Here is a 17,663-nt window from a genome sequence, read left to right on the forward strand (position 1 = left end):
TTCTGTTGTGTTGATTTTGCTTCATTGTATTTTGAAGTTCTGTTGTTAGGTGCATATAAGTTTATAATTATTATACATTCTAGATGCTATAATCATTTTATCAGTTTAAAATATCTTTGTCTCTAGTAAAAATTTTCGTCTTAAAACATTTTGTTTCTGATATTTTCTTAGCCGCTCCAGTTTTGTTGTTGTTGTGTTGTTTTGTTGTGTTGTTACTGTTATGGTATATCTACTCCAACCCTTTTACACTTCACCTATATATTTTCTTGACTCTAAAGTGGGTCACTTTCTTGTTGATGTTATATACATATATAACTGCATATTACATTCAAAAATCACATATATAATAACAAACTATGGCAGACTTTGAACTGGACCTTTTATTTTTTTCGGTACGCAGGCCTCTCACTGTTGTGGGCTCTCCCGTTGCAGAGCACAGGCTCCGGACACGCAGGCTCAGCGGCCATGGCTCATGGGCCTAGCCGCTCTGCGGCATGTGGGATCTTCCCAAACCGGGGCACGAACCCGTGTCCTCTACATTGGCAGGTGGACTCTCAACCACTGCGCCACCAGGGAAGCCCTGAACTTCACCTTTAAATGAGTATGATTTAGACAGTAGAGCTTCCCTACCAAATGCAAATAACTCACTTGAACTCTCTTTTTTTGTAAAGGACAGACCAAGTCTTCCAAGGGGAATTCTTGAACTCATTAGATATGTGATATTCATTATAATTAGTTGCATTTAACACCACAGAAAGGACTTGATCAAAGGCTATTTTACTCTTTTCTTCCTCACTGGATGATTAGCTAGGTTCATTTTTAAATGAAAGATATACTCTAGATATTTCAATGTAGGGCATCTCTTCCTTTCAAATCTCAGAAAGAAAGGTGTGCTTCAGTTTCCCTGCAGAAAGCTCTAGTATCTTGCCCCCCTTTTGAAAGAGGAACGAATCCTTCTTTCTCTATTCTTCTTTGTCTTCTTCCCTTCATCAGCAATGAGCCTCTTTATCATTTTTGTCAGCCCAAAGAATAATTTTTCTCTTTCCAGGCCATTCAAAAATTGTACACTACAAAGTAAACGGAAAGAGCTTTATTTATAAAAATAAAACAGCTATGGCATTAGTTCTTAAAGAGTATAAAATTTTGATCCCTCATTCCAACAAAAAGTCTTGTTAGCATTTAGGGTTCAATGAGAGGCAATAAACAAAAATGTTTTGGTGACTCATTTGACATCTTTACTAATAGGTTTGAATTCATACTGGTGAATATCAGACATATTTGTGTTAGGCAATTAAAATTAAATTATATCTAGACATCTTTTAAATTACCATATTAACATTAACAAGTAATCTTAGAACTCATCTTGAGAGTAAAAGGTACTTTTATACTTTATAATGAAAAAATCAATAAAATGTGCCTTTATGCAGAGAAAATGTAATTATAATACCAATTAATGTTAACTGGTCACTTTTTTATTGAAGTAGAGTTGACATACAATATTATGTTAGTTTCAAGTGTTCAACATAGTGATCCAACATCTAAATACATTTGAATTGGTCACCATGATAAGTCTAGTAACCATATATCACCATACAAAATTATTACAGTATTATTGACTATATTCCTTATGTGGTAGATTGCATCCCCAAGACATTTATTTTATAACTGGAGATTTGTACCACTTAATCCCCTTCACCTATTTCTCTCAGTCCCCTATCCCCCTTCCCCTCTAGTAATCACCAGTTTGTTCTCTGTATCTACAAGTTTGTTTCTGTTTTCTTTTCTTTGCTTTATTTTTTTAGATTTCACATATAAGTGAAATCATACAGTACTTGTTCTTCTCTGCCTGACTTATTTCACTTAGCACACCTAGTACTCTAGGTCAATCCATGTTGTTGCAAGTGAAGATATTTCATTCTTTTTTAGGACTAAGTAATATTTCATTATATATATGTGTATATATACACCACATCTTCTTTATCCATTCATCTATTTATGGACACTAGTTTCTTCCATATCTTGGCTATTATAAGTAATGCTCCAATGAACAGAGGGGTGCATACAGCCTTTCTTATTAGTGTTTTTGTTTTCTTTGGATAGATACTCAGAAGTTGAATTGTTTCATCATACGGTAATTCTATTTTTAACATTTGGGGGAACCTCTGTACTGTTTTCCATAGTGGCTGCACCAATTTACATTCCCACTAACAGTGCACAAGGGTTCCCTTTTTGATGATGGCCATTCGGACAGGTGTAAGGTGATATCCCACTGTGGTTTTGATTTGCATTTCCCAGATGATTAGTGATATTGAGCATCTTTTCATGTGTCTTTTGGTCATTTGTATGTATTCCCAAAGCAATGTAACCCCGATCAAAATACCAATGGTATTTTTCACAGAATTAGAACAAATAATCCTAAAATTTGTATAGAATCATCCAAACAAACAAACAAAAAACCTCCAATAACCAAAGCTATATTGAGAAAGAAATACAAAGCTGGTGGTACGACATGCACTGATCTCAGACTATACTACAAAGCTATAGTAATCAAAACAGTATGGTATTAGCATAACAACAGACACATAGGTCAGTGGAATAGAATAGAGAGCCCAGAAATGAACCCACAGTTATATGATCAATTAATCTACAACAAAGGAGGCAAGAACATACAATGAAATAAAGACAATAAATGGTGTTAGGAAAATTGGACAACTACTTGCAAAAGAGTGAAACTGAATTATTTCCTTACACTATACATAAACATAAATTTAAAATGGATTGAAGACTCACATTTAAGACCTGAAACCATAAAACCCCTAGGAAAAATACATTGACATCGATCTTAGCAATATTTTGGGGGGGTCTATCTCCTCAGGCATGGCCAACAGAAGTAAAATTAAACAAGTGTGATTATATCAAACTGAAAACCTTTTGCAGAGAGGAGAAAACCATCACAAAATGAAAAGGTAACTTACTGAATGAAAGATTTTTTCAAATGATATATCTGATAAGGAGTTAATATCCAAATTATCTAAAGAAATCATACAATCTAATATCAAAACCCCCCAGATATTCCAATTTAAAAATGGGCAGAGAACCTGAACTGGTTACTTTTTAAAGTGTTTCATACAGTACTTAGATGCATTCTTTTTTCATTAGCCTTGAATATCAATACTCTTAACGTCTCCGTTTATAAATGAAGAAATTAAGGAATGGAGAGATAAATGACTTGTCTAAGGTACAAAGCTTATTACAAAAAAGATTATACTAAACCAGACCTCTGATTCAGATTCCTATACTTTAATCATTATGGCTTACTGCAGAAGATTAGAGACAGAATTTGACATTGAAAGCTTAGATTCCAGTTTTTAATGAGACTTCTTCACCATGCCTTTATGTCTAAGGGAAAAAATTCTGGTCTGTACTGCCATTAATGATAATACTGCTTTAGAGAAATGTTCTGGAGGGAAAAGATATTATTCAAATTTATTTTTAAAGTTTTTTTTTGGTTTGACTTTGTTTCTTAATTTTCTCATGCTAGGATGGGAGGGCAAACCAAACCTAAACTAACAATACCAACTATATGTGTGTGCGTGTGAGTGTGCCTGTACTTATAAGTATGAAAATACAACTTACAAGAAAAGGCAAGGCCAGAATCTATAAGGCTAAGGATTTCGACTTTATCTTAGATGCAAGAGAAAGCAATTAAATGAAAAGATAGTTGTGTAGATACTAGGCTGTTCAAGTAGAGCAAAGGAGAAATGGTAGTGGCTAAGATGGTGGCAATGAAGATGAAGAGAAACATTATGTATGTGATGAGAGAGAGAGAGAGAGAGAGAGAGAGATGAGATTCCAGAGGACCTAATGATGCAGTCTATGCAGAAAGTGAAGAAAAGGAAGGAATTGAGGATCATTCCCAGGTTTTTGCACTGAGTTAGTTTTTGTGTGAATCATGGCACCATTCACTGAGGAAGAAAAGATTTGCAGGATGGGACAGTTTGGAAGAAGGAATAATTGAAGTTTCATTTTAGACATCTTAGTTGTAGAGACGTCAAGCAGTGTTCCTCATATTTCTCCAATGAAAAAAATCACCTGGGGATCTTATTGCACATATGGATTATCACCTTTTCTGCCAGAACTTCTGGTTTGGTAGTCTGAGTTGAACACAAAGTACTGGATTTTCTCACACTGCAGAAGAAAAAAAACACACTGAAGGAGGTGGGAAAGAGCTAACCTAAGTAACTTTGGAAAACAGTATTTTAATACACTGTCATTAACCATGCACAATATATACTGAAAAGCTAAAGACAAAAAGAAATGTACACAAATATTGAACTTGTTAGTAAATTTATTTTTCACACGTGTACAGGTTAATGATTTTTTAAATATTTTATGTGTATTCCAGAATTGAGCAAATGACTAAATAGACTGCAAATAATGAGAATCAGGTTTCTAATTGTTAAAGAGTGACAAATAAGGAAAGGGTAAGGGAGGCTAGAATAAACCCTGTGGTGTTGGATTGGAATCAAGGTATCAATTTGAACTCATATATCAACTTGAAGTTATATATATATATGTAGGTAGACAGATGATAGATAAGGTGTGTGTGTGCACACGTGTGTGTGTATACACACACACCCAGATAGATAATATGAAAATAGAGATACTTGTATATTTTTATGTATTCGTATATATATTTTTAGCTCTCTCTGCTGAAAACACAATGAGGTAGCTTGGATAGTGATAAATCCACCTCATACCAAGATTCTGGTTTCTGAATACCATTATTAATGCAAGGAACAAGAACTCCATGGAGAAATGACTGATTCAAGCCTGAGACAGAAGAAAGTAAAAGATGGGTCTGGAGCATTTTGTGGTGTCAGAAAGTAAGATATTACTCCAAAAACTGTATGGCCATGTAGGAAAAATATAGGAGACAGCTGGAAGGAGTACCAGTGACCAAATATGGAACACTTTGAGAAACAAAACTATTAATGATAGTAATAAATTTTAACCCGTAGAATAAAATAAATATCCACAAGTTCACACTGATGTATGTATATATATGAACAAATAACCAGATAAATACATAAATGAATGAGAAGAACAGCTCTTTCTTATACTCAAATTATAGTTAATAAATGTAGAGGGAATGATGGGAATAGAAAATGAACAATCATCAAACACCACAGTAACTGGTGGAGTCAAAAATTATTGATGGATGCTAAAATTAGTATGGGAAAATTAAACAAGAAGCAGAATATTTGAACAATCTCAAATAATTACAAAGGGAAAAATAGTGATTTTGCAGCTATCATTATAACTAAGTCATCAAGGTTAGCATCCCCAGTAGTGAGACATACAGATTTGTTTGTAGCTCTAATATGTACTGAAAATGCCATAATATCTCTCCTGAAGTCTTCTTGTCAAGAAATTCATATCCTCAGTCTAACCATGAGAAAATATCAAACAAACCCGATTTGAGAAAAATTCTACAAAATGACTGCATAAGATTTTCCATTAGTTCAAGGTCATAACAGACAAAAAAAGACTGAGGAACTATCCTAGATTAGAGAAGAATGGGGAGATATGACAAGCAAATGCAATAAGGGATCCTAGATTTGAATCTGGACCACAAGACAATAGGCAATATTTGAATACGAGTCTATAAATCATTAGTAGCATTGTGACAATGTAAACTTTCTGCTTTCAATAATTATACTCTAGTAATATAAAATGTTAACATTTGGGGAAGCTGAGTAAAGGGTATATGGGAACTCATACTGCTATGTTTGAAGTTTTTTGATAAATAAGATTTGATAACACAGTTTTATAAAAACTTAGTTTGGACATTTCTGAACCTCTTTTTTGTTTCCTTATGGAACAAAGTTGCTTGTTTAGGGATAATACTAATTCAATGGGGGTAAGATTTACACAGGACCAACCCTAACATTCATAGTGTGTGGCACAGGAAACACCTTTGAATGGCCATTTCAAGGAACAATATACTTAAGTGTATACAATGAGTAAAATGGATGAACTACACAAATTAATGAGTTGAAAAACCATAGAATCATAGAATTTTCTCACTGTAAAGGCTCTTACTTTCATAACTTTTCATAACTTTTCAGTTCCTATGGGTAAATACCAAAGAGCGTGATTACTACATCACTGTATGGTAAAAGTACGTTTATTTTGTAGGCAACTGCCAAGTATCCCGCTAGCCACAAATGAGAATTCCAATTGTTCTGCATTATCACCAACTTCGGTATTTCAGTTTTGGGATTTTAGCCATTTAAATAGGTGTGTAGTGGTATCTCATTATTGTTCTAATTCAAAATTCACTGATGACATGGAATGTGCAGCATCTTTTCATATGTTTATTTGCCATGTGTCTATTTTCTTTGTTTAACCATAGTAGTTTTGTTGTTTTTTTTAAACCAAGGCCTGCTAACCCTTGTCCTCCTGTGTCTATTTATGTTGTCTTTTTTCTTTCTTTCTTCTTTTTTTGAACATTTGATCATTTAGTCTTTTTCCTGGTTATGTCCAATTATTTTTTATACTAAAATTGGGCTTAAATTATTTTACGGAACTATAAAGATACCTCCACATTCTGGATGTTGTTATCTTTCTCTTGAAAAGATTTACTTTGGCCCATGGCAGACAGTTACTATAGGGACTGGTAACCTTAGTCCATTCTCAGTTTGAGCTCATTCAAAGCCGTTTTTCAGTCTGTGTGAAGGTTGGTCTATTTCTGTCTTGTCCTTCCTCTATGGGTGTTGCCCTTTGGGATTACCATGTGAATGTTTGGATTCTCCCTATTCCCAACTACCCTTGTATTTGTTAGGCTTTAAATGTAATGGTTCCCGCAGCCCTGTGAGACTAAAGATACACTTAGCTTATCATTCCATTAGTTGTTGCCTTTAGCTTGAGCTGTTGCCCATTGGCTTCTGTGGTTACAGTCTTTTGAACTCTTTGGCTTTTCAGCTCCTAGGCTGTATGAGCTGAATCAGCAAATGCCCCAAGGACAAAAGCTGCACCAAGTGTCAAGCTTGCGTCTGTGTTTCCCTTCTCTCCACAACTTGGCCCACATGTCTTGGTGTCTCTCTAACATTCAGATGCCAGCGAACGGATGTTTTCTTACTTTATCCAGCTTTTCTAAAATTTCTTTAGACTTCACCTGATCTTATGTTATTATTGAACTATCATCTCAATTACCCCTAGGAAGAAAATTTACAATTTTATGTTTTATTTTTTTATTTTCTATATTACCTCAGTTTCTGTAGAGACCTTTTACCTCACTGTTCGGTCTAGTTCCTGTGTTAGCAGCAAGATGGAGATAAGGTGGAGGCTAAGAATACTGGGGGGAAATCACTGATGAATGATATGTCTCGTTCTTTTTGTTTTTTCCTCTCCTTATTTATTACTCTGGCAGCCTACACCTGCCTTTCTTCATTTGACCCAGTTGCCCAAATAAGAAACCCACTCTGGTAAAGACCTGACTTTACTCTCATCAATGTCTGCATGTTAGGATTAGCTAGATGATGAACACCATGCCAGAGTTCTTTGTGTGAGACTTTTGCAGACTTTTGTTAGCCCTTTAGTTTGCCTCTTGCAAACACTGCTCAGATTGTTGAGGTTTTCTAAGATTCTGTAGGTCAAACCTCTCTACCTGCATACCAGATGAGCCCTTCTCTCTTTCCTGACTTCACTTGTGGGAGGTTAGCCCTCGGTTCTTCTTTTTCCCCATCCAATCATAATTGTTCATGAATTCCACAAGGCCCTCAAAATATCTGTCGTCCCTTTCTCTCTTCTCTTTTTTATCAACACTGTTAAACATTAACCATATATTTGCATACCTCTTTCTTACTTACAGTGGAATATTGGAAGGCTCGATCATTAAGTGTGAACCCCACCAAATTAGGACTCATACGACACTCTCCTCCAGGCCAAACCTTTTGATATCCACTGGGTTTTTTTTTTATACTATCTTATATGTATCTAAATTTGTAATGATTTAGTTAATTCCTGAGTTACGTGACAATAAGAAATCAGTCAAATTAGCACTACAGAAGTGCAGCTTAGACCTAGGGACCAGAACCAAGGACCACAAAAACCTGTTAACCAACAAGTTTCACTTGTACTTCATGTTTAACAACTGCTGAGGGTGAATGGGAAGTGAGGGAAAAAGAGTTTAACTTCATATCACAGAAACTTGCACTAAAATGAAGAGGAAAATGACCCAGTTCCTGGTTCAAGTCACTGTAATCTGCTTCAATAAATAATAACAGCACACAAGGAAAACAAACACTATATGATAGGACCAATGGATAATTAATTACCAGATCAGGGAGGACAGATGACACTTGCTATGGGATTTCATTAAAGAAGGATTCCAAAAAGTACTGGCTTCTTCTGAGAAGACTACTCAGAACAGGTAGCATTTAAACTGAGTCTTGAACAAGTATATAGAGGGTAGGGAACAGGCCTTCCGGGCAGGGAACAGGCACAGTGTCAGGAATGGCACAAAGGCCTTATGGAATAGGGGACAAAACTGGCTGAACACAGGAGTGCTACGTGTTGGGGAATATGGGGGAAGGCTGGCTGAGGTTGGTTAAATGAAACATAATTAGATGGAAGAGAAAGTAGGTGGAAAGACACATGGAAGACTGTGGAAAGCCCCTGAAGATGGAGGTCAGCATAATAATATGAAGAACTCAGTGGTACTTTGACACTGTATGAATGTCTAGGTTTAAAAAATCAGGAAAACACAATAAAAGAATAAACTACCGATATAATGATATGTAATCAGAGGCCAGATACCAAAGAATACACACTGTGTGTTTCCACGTATGTCATATATGGTGATAGATAGAGGTCAGCTTAGGTGTTGCCCTGGGAGAGTATGGAACAGAGAGAAGTAACAGAGAACCGTGTAGGCTGTTAGAAATATTTTATAATATCTTGATCTGGTGTTGGATACATGGGTGCGTAGAGATGTAAAAATTCAGTTATTAGCAATGTAGTTAACCTACCAGAGTTTTTTTTAATGTATGCGTACATTAAAAAAAAAACTCTAGTAGGTTAATTAGGCTGTCAGTTGTATGAAGTAAATTTTGGTCAAGGAACAGCCAAGGTAGTAATGCAGTAATAAGTTATAAATGTACTCACTGTGCTCTAGAATGTCACAATTGGAATACAAGAAATATGTGTAAGAAAAAAGACAAGTATTGAATATTGATGGTTGGATGAGCTGAATAAGTTAGATCACTCTACTTTCAATTTAAGAACTTGGCCAGTGTTTGGATACCTTTGAACAAAGGAAAAAAAAGAAATACAATTTTTATTACGCATATGCTATGTATCAATCCCTGACTTATATTTTGACACATATAAACATGGGAAATATTGCACCTTGTAACTGAGACAATGAAGATGAGTGAGGTAGCTGGTTTTGACACTAGAGGCTGAGAAAACCATCAGCTCATAATCGGAAGAAGTCTGAAGTCGGAGGAAAAGAATCAAGAGGAAATAGTGGTTAAGTGCCAGGAGCTTCTGGAAACTACATCAGAGATGAAGACTCCAGGATTGTTGAGCTTTCTAAGAGTCCCAATAACTCAGGTAAAAACAGAGGGCTTAAAACTGAATCCTGGGGATATATGTATGCATATAGCTGATTCACTTTGTTATACAGCAGAAACTAACACAACACTGTAAAGCAATTATACTCCAATAAAGATGTAAAAAAAAAAAACAAAAAAACTGACTCCTGCAAAGTAACAATTGTTAGGACAAACAGTAAAGAATTATAAGAAAAATAATCACATGCCTGTCCCAACAGAGAAATAGCCTAAGCTCCATCTCACCATTTCTCCGATTGGCCTTTCACAAAATACAGTCCCATCAGCTGAATATAGGTTTGTCAAGTAACTGTGAGTAAGACTGAATTAAACAAAAATAAATCAATTCCTTCCTCCAAAACTTTTCAGAGTATGTAATGTAACAAAGTGAAACTTGAATTTCATGTCGGGATGTAGAGTACGGCTCTTCCCAAATGCTTCTGTCTTGTAACTACATTAACATCATCTAAAACCAGTGTTCTGCAGGACAGAGATTGTGAAACGCTGCTCTCATCATGTAAGATATCAAGTCTTTCTGAAAATCCATTCTTCCTTCTGCCCTTTCTCGTGTTGTCCCTGTCACCTGGAATGTCTGTCCTAAGCTCCACCTGCCAAAACCCTACCCATTTTTAGGATCCAAGAGATAATAAAAGGCTTACATTACTGAAAGGCAGAGAAAGAAATCCCTTCCTAGGGATCTACATTTCCTTCCTAGAGAAAAGAAAAATTGTAAAGTATACCACAGTGACCTTAAGTCTATGAATGTAACTATGTTGTGTTACTTTGAGTTCTGTAAAAATCAATGTGCTACAATATACATGGATATGAATGTTTGATCTCTTACAAGTAGAACTTGCTGATAACTTTCATCATGAGCGAGGTTAATGATTAAGGGAGCCACTGTATTTGGCTCAGCCCTTATAACTAGGGAATATTAAAATTGGAAAGGTCCCTAGATATTAGCAAATCTATCCACCTCATATTCTAAGTAAGGAAACTGAGACCTTCATAGATTGGATATTTATATTAACAAAGGAAAAGGATATAAGATTGGCAGAACTACCTTTTAGATTAAGAATTTTGAGATTTTTATAGACTACTAGGACATTATGTCCACTGATATTGAGACAATGTGTTTCTTAGTCATCATTTTCTATTGCACTGACCAAGCGAGGTGGCAGTCAGTAGTTGTACAAAGGGAAAAAGAAAACTTTAGGAACTCCCAATTTATATACGCAGGGAAATTCATCATTCATGTATTTAAGCTAACTGGATGCAGTTTATCAGCTACATTGAGGAATGGTGAAGTGAAGTGTCTATACAATTAACATGTTAGTTTGTGTCATGAACTCCCTGTTGTTCAAGTGAGTTAACGGTTAGCACTCAACTAGGCACTTAAGAGTCCATTATAAATCTGGACTAAACGTTTATCTGTGGCATCTTTATTCTTCTTTGGTGCCCTTAGGCAGAATTAGCCCTCTTATGTTTTGATAAATTCAAGTATTAAACAGGGCTAAGGTTTCACAAGTTCTTTGGCCTAAACATGGGGGTAAGGGAGACCAATGAGCTGGAGTACTTCTAGACTTCAGAATGGTCAGATTGAGGAAGAAGAGTCTTATGCCAGAGGTGAAAGAAGACTGATTATAATTACCTATTTTTAAAAATTCCAACCCTTTTCAATGTTCTAAAGTGATCAGGAAGTACATGGGTATGCTAGGAAGTAAGGGACTCAAGCAACAATATTCTCTAAGAGTTTGTGGATGGCAATGAAGAGGAAAGGAAGATAGAGACAATCCTAGAAAAGGTTTTGGTTGGCCGTAATAATGAAGTCAGAAGGAGAAGAAGAAGAAGAAGAATGACACACGCAATGGGAAAGAGAAAGCAAGAATAGAGAAGCAAAAGGGAGAGTAGAAAAATGAGACAAATTTGGAGAAGGAAATGAGGAAGAAAACTGGGTGAAAGAAGGAAGCACTGATGGTAGACCACTTGACACTCAAACATTAACACGATGCACATTTAAGATGTGTCATCCATGGCCATGGTCATTACCCTCAAATAGTTCACAGTACGTGTTTCAGAGACATTTATAAATGGAAAATGCCATTAAAATAAGTGCCAGGGTATAAGTATTCATGGAATTGTATGGGAGAATAAAAAGTCCCCCGTCAAAGAGCCTTCTGAGACATCGGAAAAAAAGGAAAAACCTAAAAAGCATAAGACTCTTCCTATTTTCATTTCCAATGATACATCCCAATCTTGATGATCAATCAGCGATTTAAATATCAACTATAAACACAGTATTTTATGAGCTGCTATGCAGTATACTATACTAGAGCAATAGAACAGAGAGGACCTCAAACCCTCTGTTCCCTCAAATTGAAAGGCACGCTTCCTGACCCCTCCAGACCACTACTGGACACAAGGAACACACACTAATGTTTCAGGACCCCAACCAGCAGTCACCTGCTTTGTGATTACTTCCATGACACACCCTAACACCACTGACTTTCCTGCTCCTACGGGACATGACATATATTTCCTATTTTAACACATACCACAGTGCATTATGATTGCAGGTAGATGTTCTAACAACTTGAAAGAGAATGATGACTTTTTTTCTCTTTACATCTCGTTATTTCCCTACTCATAATATTTCTTGAAGAGAAACCATAAAAATATAAACAAACACAAAAAACAGACAATATACAAAACGTGTGCTTTGCACCTTAACACAAACTTAAGTAAAATTAATTCTGACAGTATCCGGCATGACAAACTTCCATGGTACAAATGAGAATGGACCAAGGTTTGAGCAGGTACAGGAGACAATCCAGGCATGAACAACACCAAGGAAAGGTAGACAGGAAGTAACATGGTGTGTAGGAAATCACAAGACCAGTCTGATGGGAAGAGACTTAAACAAGACTGAAACTCACTTTCTAAACCTCCATCTCCAACTGGACAATTCGCAAGACACAGGTGCACCAAAGTGGCCCAATATTCAATCCCTTTAATGGCGAGGAACAGTTTAAAATTTTATAAGTTTAGTTTGCCCAAAAGCAACTATCACATGTTGGCAGGACACAATGAAGGCTTACCTTTGTTAACATAGTTAAGTCTCTCTCTCTCACAACTAGCCCACTTGGATCCACGTTCCTTAGCACACCCGACGCACTTACACAGCATTGATGAGCTTTACGCAACTGGAAGGTCACATCTTTATTTCTTATTGCAGGAACACAACATCTGGAAACTTTATTTCTATCGGAAGCTAAAGCAAAATTATTGTAAAATGAGTCATTTAAACCACACATTTTATCACCGTTAAAAAGCATCTGCTCTGTGCTAAGGATTAGAAATGATTCCTGTCCTTAAAGCCTCATTAAGGACGAAGATCTATAAACTCAAAATTTCAATCACATGAGATAAAGAACCATAACCTTTAAGCACACAAGTGCCTATGGAGGCCAAAAGTTATATCTAAGTGATGGCTTCATGATAACCCTGAAGTACAGCCTAGAAAGATGAGGCTATGCAGAGTTGGAGTAGGAGGTGCATTAACTGCAGAGGAAACATCTGTGAAAAGACACTCGAGCCTGACACCTGCTGGGCACTGTAAATACTGCAGGTGGGGATGACTAAAGACCAGGAGTCCAAGTGTGAGGAGAGACAGAAATAAAAATAGACATGTTGGCCCAAGCAAGCCTGGGAGAGAGCATGGCTTGTATCCCACAGGTGATGAGGCCTGGGGCTACCACTGGCTGAGTAAGGGTGCCTCCGCTGATTAGAAGAAGGCTCCCCGCTGCTGAAGGACCAATTAGACAAAGGGAGTGATCACAAAAAGCTCCCCTTCCTCAGGGCCAAAGAGCCCCAGGAGGCTTGGCAAAGCACAGTTCAGATTACAGGCCTCTGTGCAGAGCACACGCTGGGCGGCTAGTATGCACTAACTCTGTGTGGGCAAGCCATTAGCAGCATTATTTTAGGCATATCTTGTCATGTTAGAAGATCACTCAACCCGAGTAGGCAGATGAACTTAGAGGAACTGAGACCAGGGGCCGCAAAACCACCCAGGAGTTTCTACCATAGTCGGGGAAAAAGGTAATGTGGATGAAGAAGCAAATTTAGGAGGAGGCCAACATTTACAAGCTAGACCCACTGGATGAAAGTCATAAAGAAAGTTCAGTGAAGGCATTCTGAAGAGAATGGGCTCTGCATTTTTCTGACAATCAATGTAAAATATTAGGCAAAATTAAGTACAGTGGCCTTTAAGGTCCCTTCCAGCTCTAATTTCTTTTGATTTCTAACTTATTACTCTGGTTAAGTAAAGTCCCTTCAGAGGTACAGAACAGTTCCTACACCTGAATGGGATGCAAAGAATAATCTGACTTCTCTTCACCAGGGGATGAGTTGAACTGTCCTTGCAGAAGAGGTAACACATGGTGAGAACCCCAGATCCTAGAAAAGGGCCAGGCACACGATAAGTATTCAGCTTTTTGAAAACAAATGAACAATCATTTCCTCTTCTACATCTTCACACCCTTTCTCTGCTGGTTGCTTTCTTTCAGCTTATAAACTTCCTCAATATACCCACTTAAAAAGCCCTCAGACCTATGATTCTTTGGATCTTGTTGTGGGTAACCTAAGTCTCTCCCATGCCTTCAAACACCTCTCCTCCCCAAAAGCCCAGATATGAACCTTGGGCCCAGACCTGGCTACCAGGCCCCTCTAAAGCACTGAAGATGAAGTAAGATCCTCTCCCCACCCCCAATCCCTTCCTACTGTGCTCTGTATCTCTCAAAAAGATGCAGCTGTAAACTGTCACCCACGCTTGCTGCCCTCCCTTTTCTAACTGGTCACCAGGCCCCACCCATTCTCTCTCACATCTGCAAAATCCAGTCCAACCTTTTATAACTTAAGTGGGAACCTTAGATTACAATTCACCCTGCACCCAATCAAGTGCCTTGCACATGGAGGTCCGAGTGAGTCTCTAAACCACAAGTCCATCTCACTGTTCTTTAGGGTTTCCCACAGCCCTCAGGATAAACATCTAAACTTCTGACAGGACAAACAAGGCCCCCTTCTCTTGGGCCCCACTAAGTTTCCAGTATCAACTCTCATTTCTTTCCCAAACCCTGAGTTCCAGTCCTATACCTTAGTTTTGCCATATTTTCTTATATTTCTCAAACTTTGACACACACTGCTCCCTCCTGCCACCCCAGGAGCTTCTACATATCCTTAGAAAGGATGGCACCTCCTCCAAGAAGCCTACCCTGAACTTTCCCTTCCAAGATTCTGTGCTCTGCAAAGGGGAAAGGTGGGGGGGGAGGGATACATTAGGAGTTTGGCATTAACATAGACACACGACTCTATATAAAACAGATAATCCACAAGGACCTACTGCATAGCACAGGGAACTCTACTCCATATCCTGTAACAAACTGTACGGGAAAAGAATCTGAAAAAGAATGGATACATGAATAACTAAACCACTTTGCTGTACACCTGAAACTAACACAATATTGTACATCAACTAACCTCCAATATAAAATAATAATTAAATTTTAAAAAAAGATTCTGTGCTCTGTAGCACCAGAACTCACTTCTTCCAGAGCACTGACTACTGTGCTTGTGTTTACCTGCCGCCCAGTAGAAGGGGAGATTACCTAGGGCAGAAGCATCGTCTCCAGCAGCCCTTGGTTCTGACAACTCATTCAAGTGCCAGGCTACTTGACACACATAACCTGCTTAATTAATTCTAAGAACCCACAGAAAGAGTGGTTATTAATGTCATTTTACAAGTGTGGGGACTGCAGTTCAAAAGAAACCTGCCCAGGCCACAGACAGCATAAGCCCTGGAATTCAAACCCTAAGCTGCCTTCACACCAGTGCTCTTTCCACTATATGATACGACTACTGAAAAACAGATTTTTTTTTCCTGAACCCTGTTTTAATGGAAAGGAAATGAAGCTGGGATATATCCATTTCCTAATCGCTTTGGCGTGTACCAGGCAGTCGTTCAACAGACCAGGTAACATCTGTGGAACAATTAACGATGCTCCAAACTGTCCTAAGTGTTCTACATTGTAGGGTCTACAAACATTAACACAGTGCGACCTTGTAACCTCCAGAGAGAGTGAGTCCTGTTCAGCCCATGCTACAGATGAGAACACTGAGACCTAGAAGCCTTAAGGCACTCGGCCGGGGTCACCGAGCCGGCAGGAGTCCTAGGCCGCACGCCCCATCCAGCGCACACACACCCGGGCACTGGGCTCCGGTTCTAGTGCCCACCCTCCACCTTGCACCATCTAAAACCCCGCTTCGCAGCGCCCACATGAGAGCCCCTGGAAGCGGGAAGTACAAAGCTGTCTCAAACAGATGAACCAGTTTGCAGGGCAGAAGTTGAGACACTGATGTAGAGAACAAACGTATGGACACCAAGGGAGGAAAGCCGCGGGGGGGGTGGGGATGGTGGTGTGCTGAGCTCGGCGAGTCGGATTGACATGTATACACTGATGTGTATAAAATTGATGACTAATAAGAACATGCTGTATAAAAAAATAAAGTAAAACTCAAAAATCAAAAAAAAAAGGAATACTGTCTACTGTCCTCCACGCCCCCTGGAACACTCACTGTAAATATCCAGGAGGTGCTTGCAGAATGAATGAATCAATGAACAAACAAGCTCACTCATTTCAAACGTGCTGTCACATGCGTAATCTGACCTTCTGAGAAGTTAGGCTTCTGGAAGGAGCCCATTTTCTTAATGTATTCAGCATCGAGTCATCACAAAACATGAACTCTTATAAAGTACTGCCCCCTCACTTCCCATGAGAGAGCAAAATTCCTCAGCAGGGAAATGGGAGGGTAGCAGACATTACCCGCAAACTTTAGGAAGGCTGCGGCTCGCTGAGCACTTCACTAGGGCCCCTGACCGCCTGCCTGGTAGTAGGACAGACACACCAGGAACGGCTGCTGACCGGCAGAAAGAGCGCCCGGCCACGCAGGCAGCACACCCCGCACCCTGCCAAGCGAGGTCTGGCCAGCAAGGGAAAGACGCTCTCCACTGCAGAACCGCCCACCACTAGAAAGCCAGGTCCTGCCAGGGCCTGGACACACGAGGCCTTCCTTACAAGGGTTACAAATCTGTGGCCTTGCTCTGCCTCGAATAAAAGACAGTGACGGGGACAACGTGACCATCTCCAGATGAACTTTCAACTCCGTTTCAAGTGCCTGGGTGCTGGGTCACAGTGGATTTCTCAACTCTTCCAATATTCAAAAATATCAATTTCTAAGATGCAGGAGGGTTGTTAAACATACACTTAGCACAGACCCCAGTCCCACTCCTGAGTATTTTCTCAAGTGAGGTAAAAACCCAAGTTCACATGGAAAACTGCCCCGGGATGTTTACAGCAGCTTTATTCCCGATCCCCTCAAAAGTGGAAACATCCCACAAGTCCTGCCACCCGCAGGCGAATGGACAAACGGAAAATGGAATACAACACAGCCAGAAAAAGGAGTGGCTTCTCATACCCGCAACAACAGGGATGACGGACTTCCCTGGTGGTCCAGTGGTTAAGACTCCGCGCTCCCAATGCAGGGGGCCCGGGGTCCATCCCTGCTCAGGGAACTAGATCCCCCACGCCGCAACTAAAACATACTGCACGCGCCAATGAAGATCCCATGTGCCGCAACTAAGACCCAGCACAGCCAAGTAAATAACTAACTAAATAAATATTTAGAACAACAACAACAAAACAAACCCGGGAGGAATCTCGCATAGGTTTTGCTGAGCCAAAGCAGCCAGAATCAAAAAGCTACGTGCTGTTGTTCCGTTTATCTGACTTTCTGGAAAAGCCAAAACCTTAGGGACAGAGAGGAGATTAGTGACCAAGAGGCTAGAGGCACCCTGGCGCCAAAGGGCAGCAAATGGGATGACAGGATTGCTCTGCCGCCTGATGGCGATCAAAACTCCTACAACTGTGCACTACAAGTGAACTAGGCTTCACGGCTACTAAGGACACACAAATTATTACATTTTGAAAA

General features: G+C 38.9%; 2 pseudogenes across 2 annotated transcripts in view; both read right to left on the reverse strand.

Annotated features, from left to right (window-relative positions):
* Window positions 1–14,318, reverse strand: part of LOC309800867 (centrosomal protein of 78 kDa-like) — a 720,575-nt pseudogene extending 706,257 nt beyond the window's left edge. The window contains exons 1-2 of the transcript in view: window positions 12,719–14,318; window positions 12,557–12,628 (exon numbers count right to left, since the gene is read on the reverse strand). The product of the transcript in view is annotated as a centrosomal protein of 78 kDa-like (transcript). The remainder of the gene's footprint in view (window positions 1–12,556; window positions 12,629–12,718) is intronic.
* Window positions 1–17,663, reverse strand: part of LOC309799247 (centrosomal protein of 78 kDa-like) — a 780,309-nt pseudogene that overhangs the window by 728,970 nt on the left and 33,676 nt on the right. The gene's annotated exons all lie outside the window — the stretch shown is intronic.

Source organism: Mesoplodon mirus (genome assembly GCF_964341445.2).
Source record: "Mesoplodon mirus genome assembly, chromosome: 3".
NCBI lineage: Eukaryota > Metazoa > Chordata > Mammalia > Artiodactyla > Ziphiidae > Mesoplodon > Mesoplodon mirus.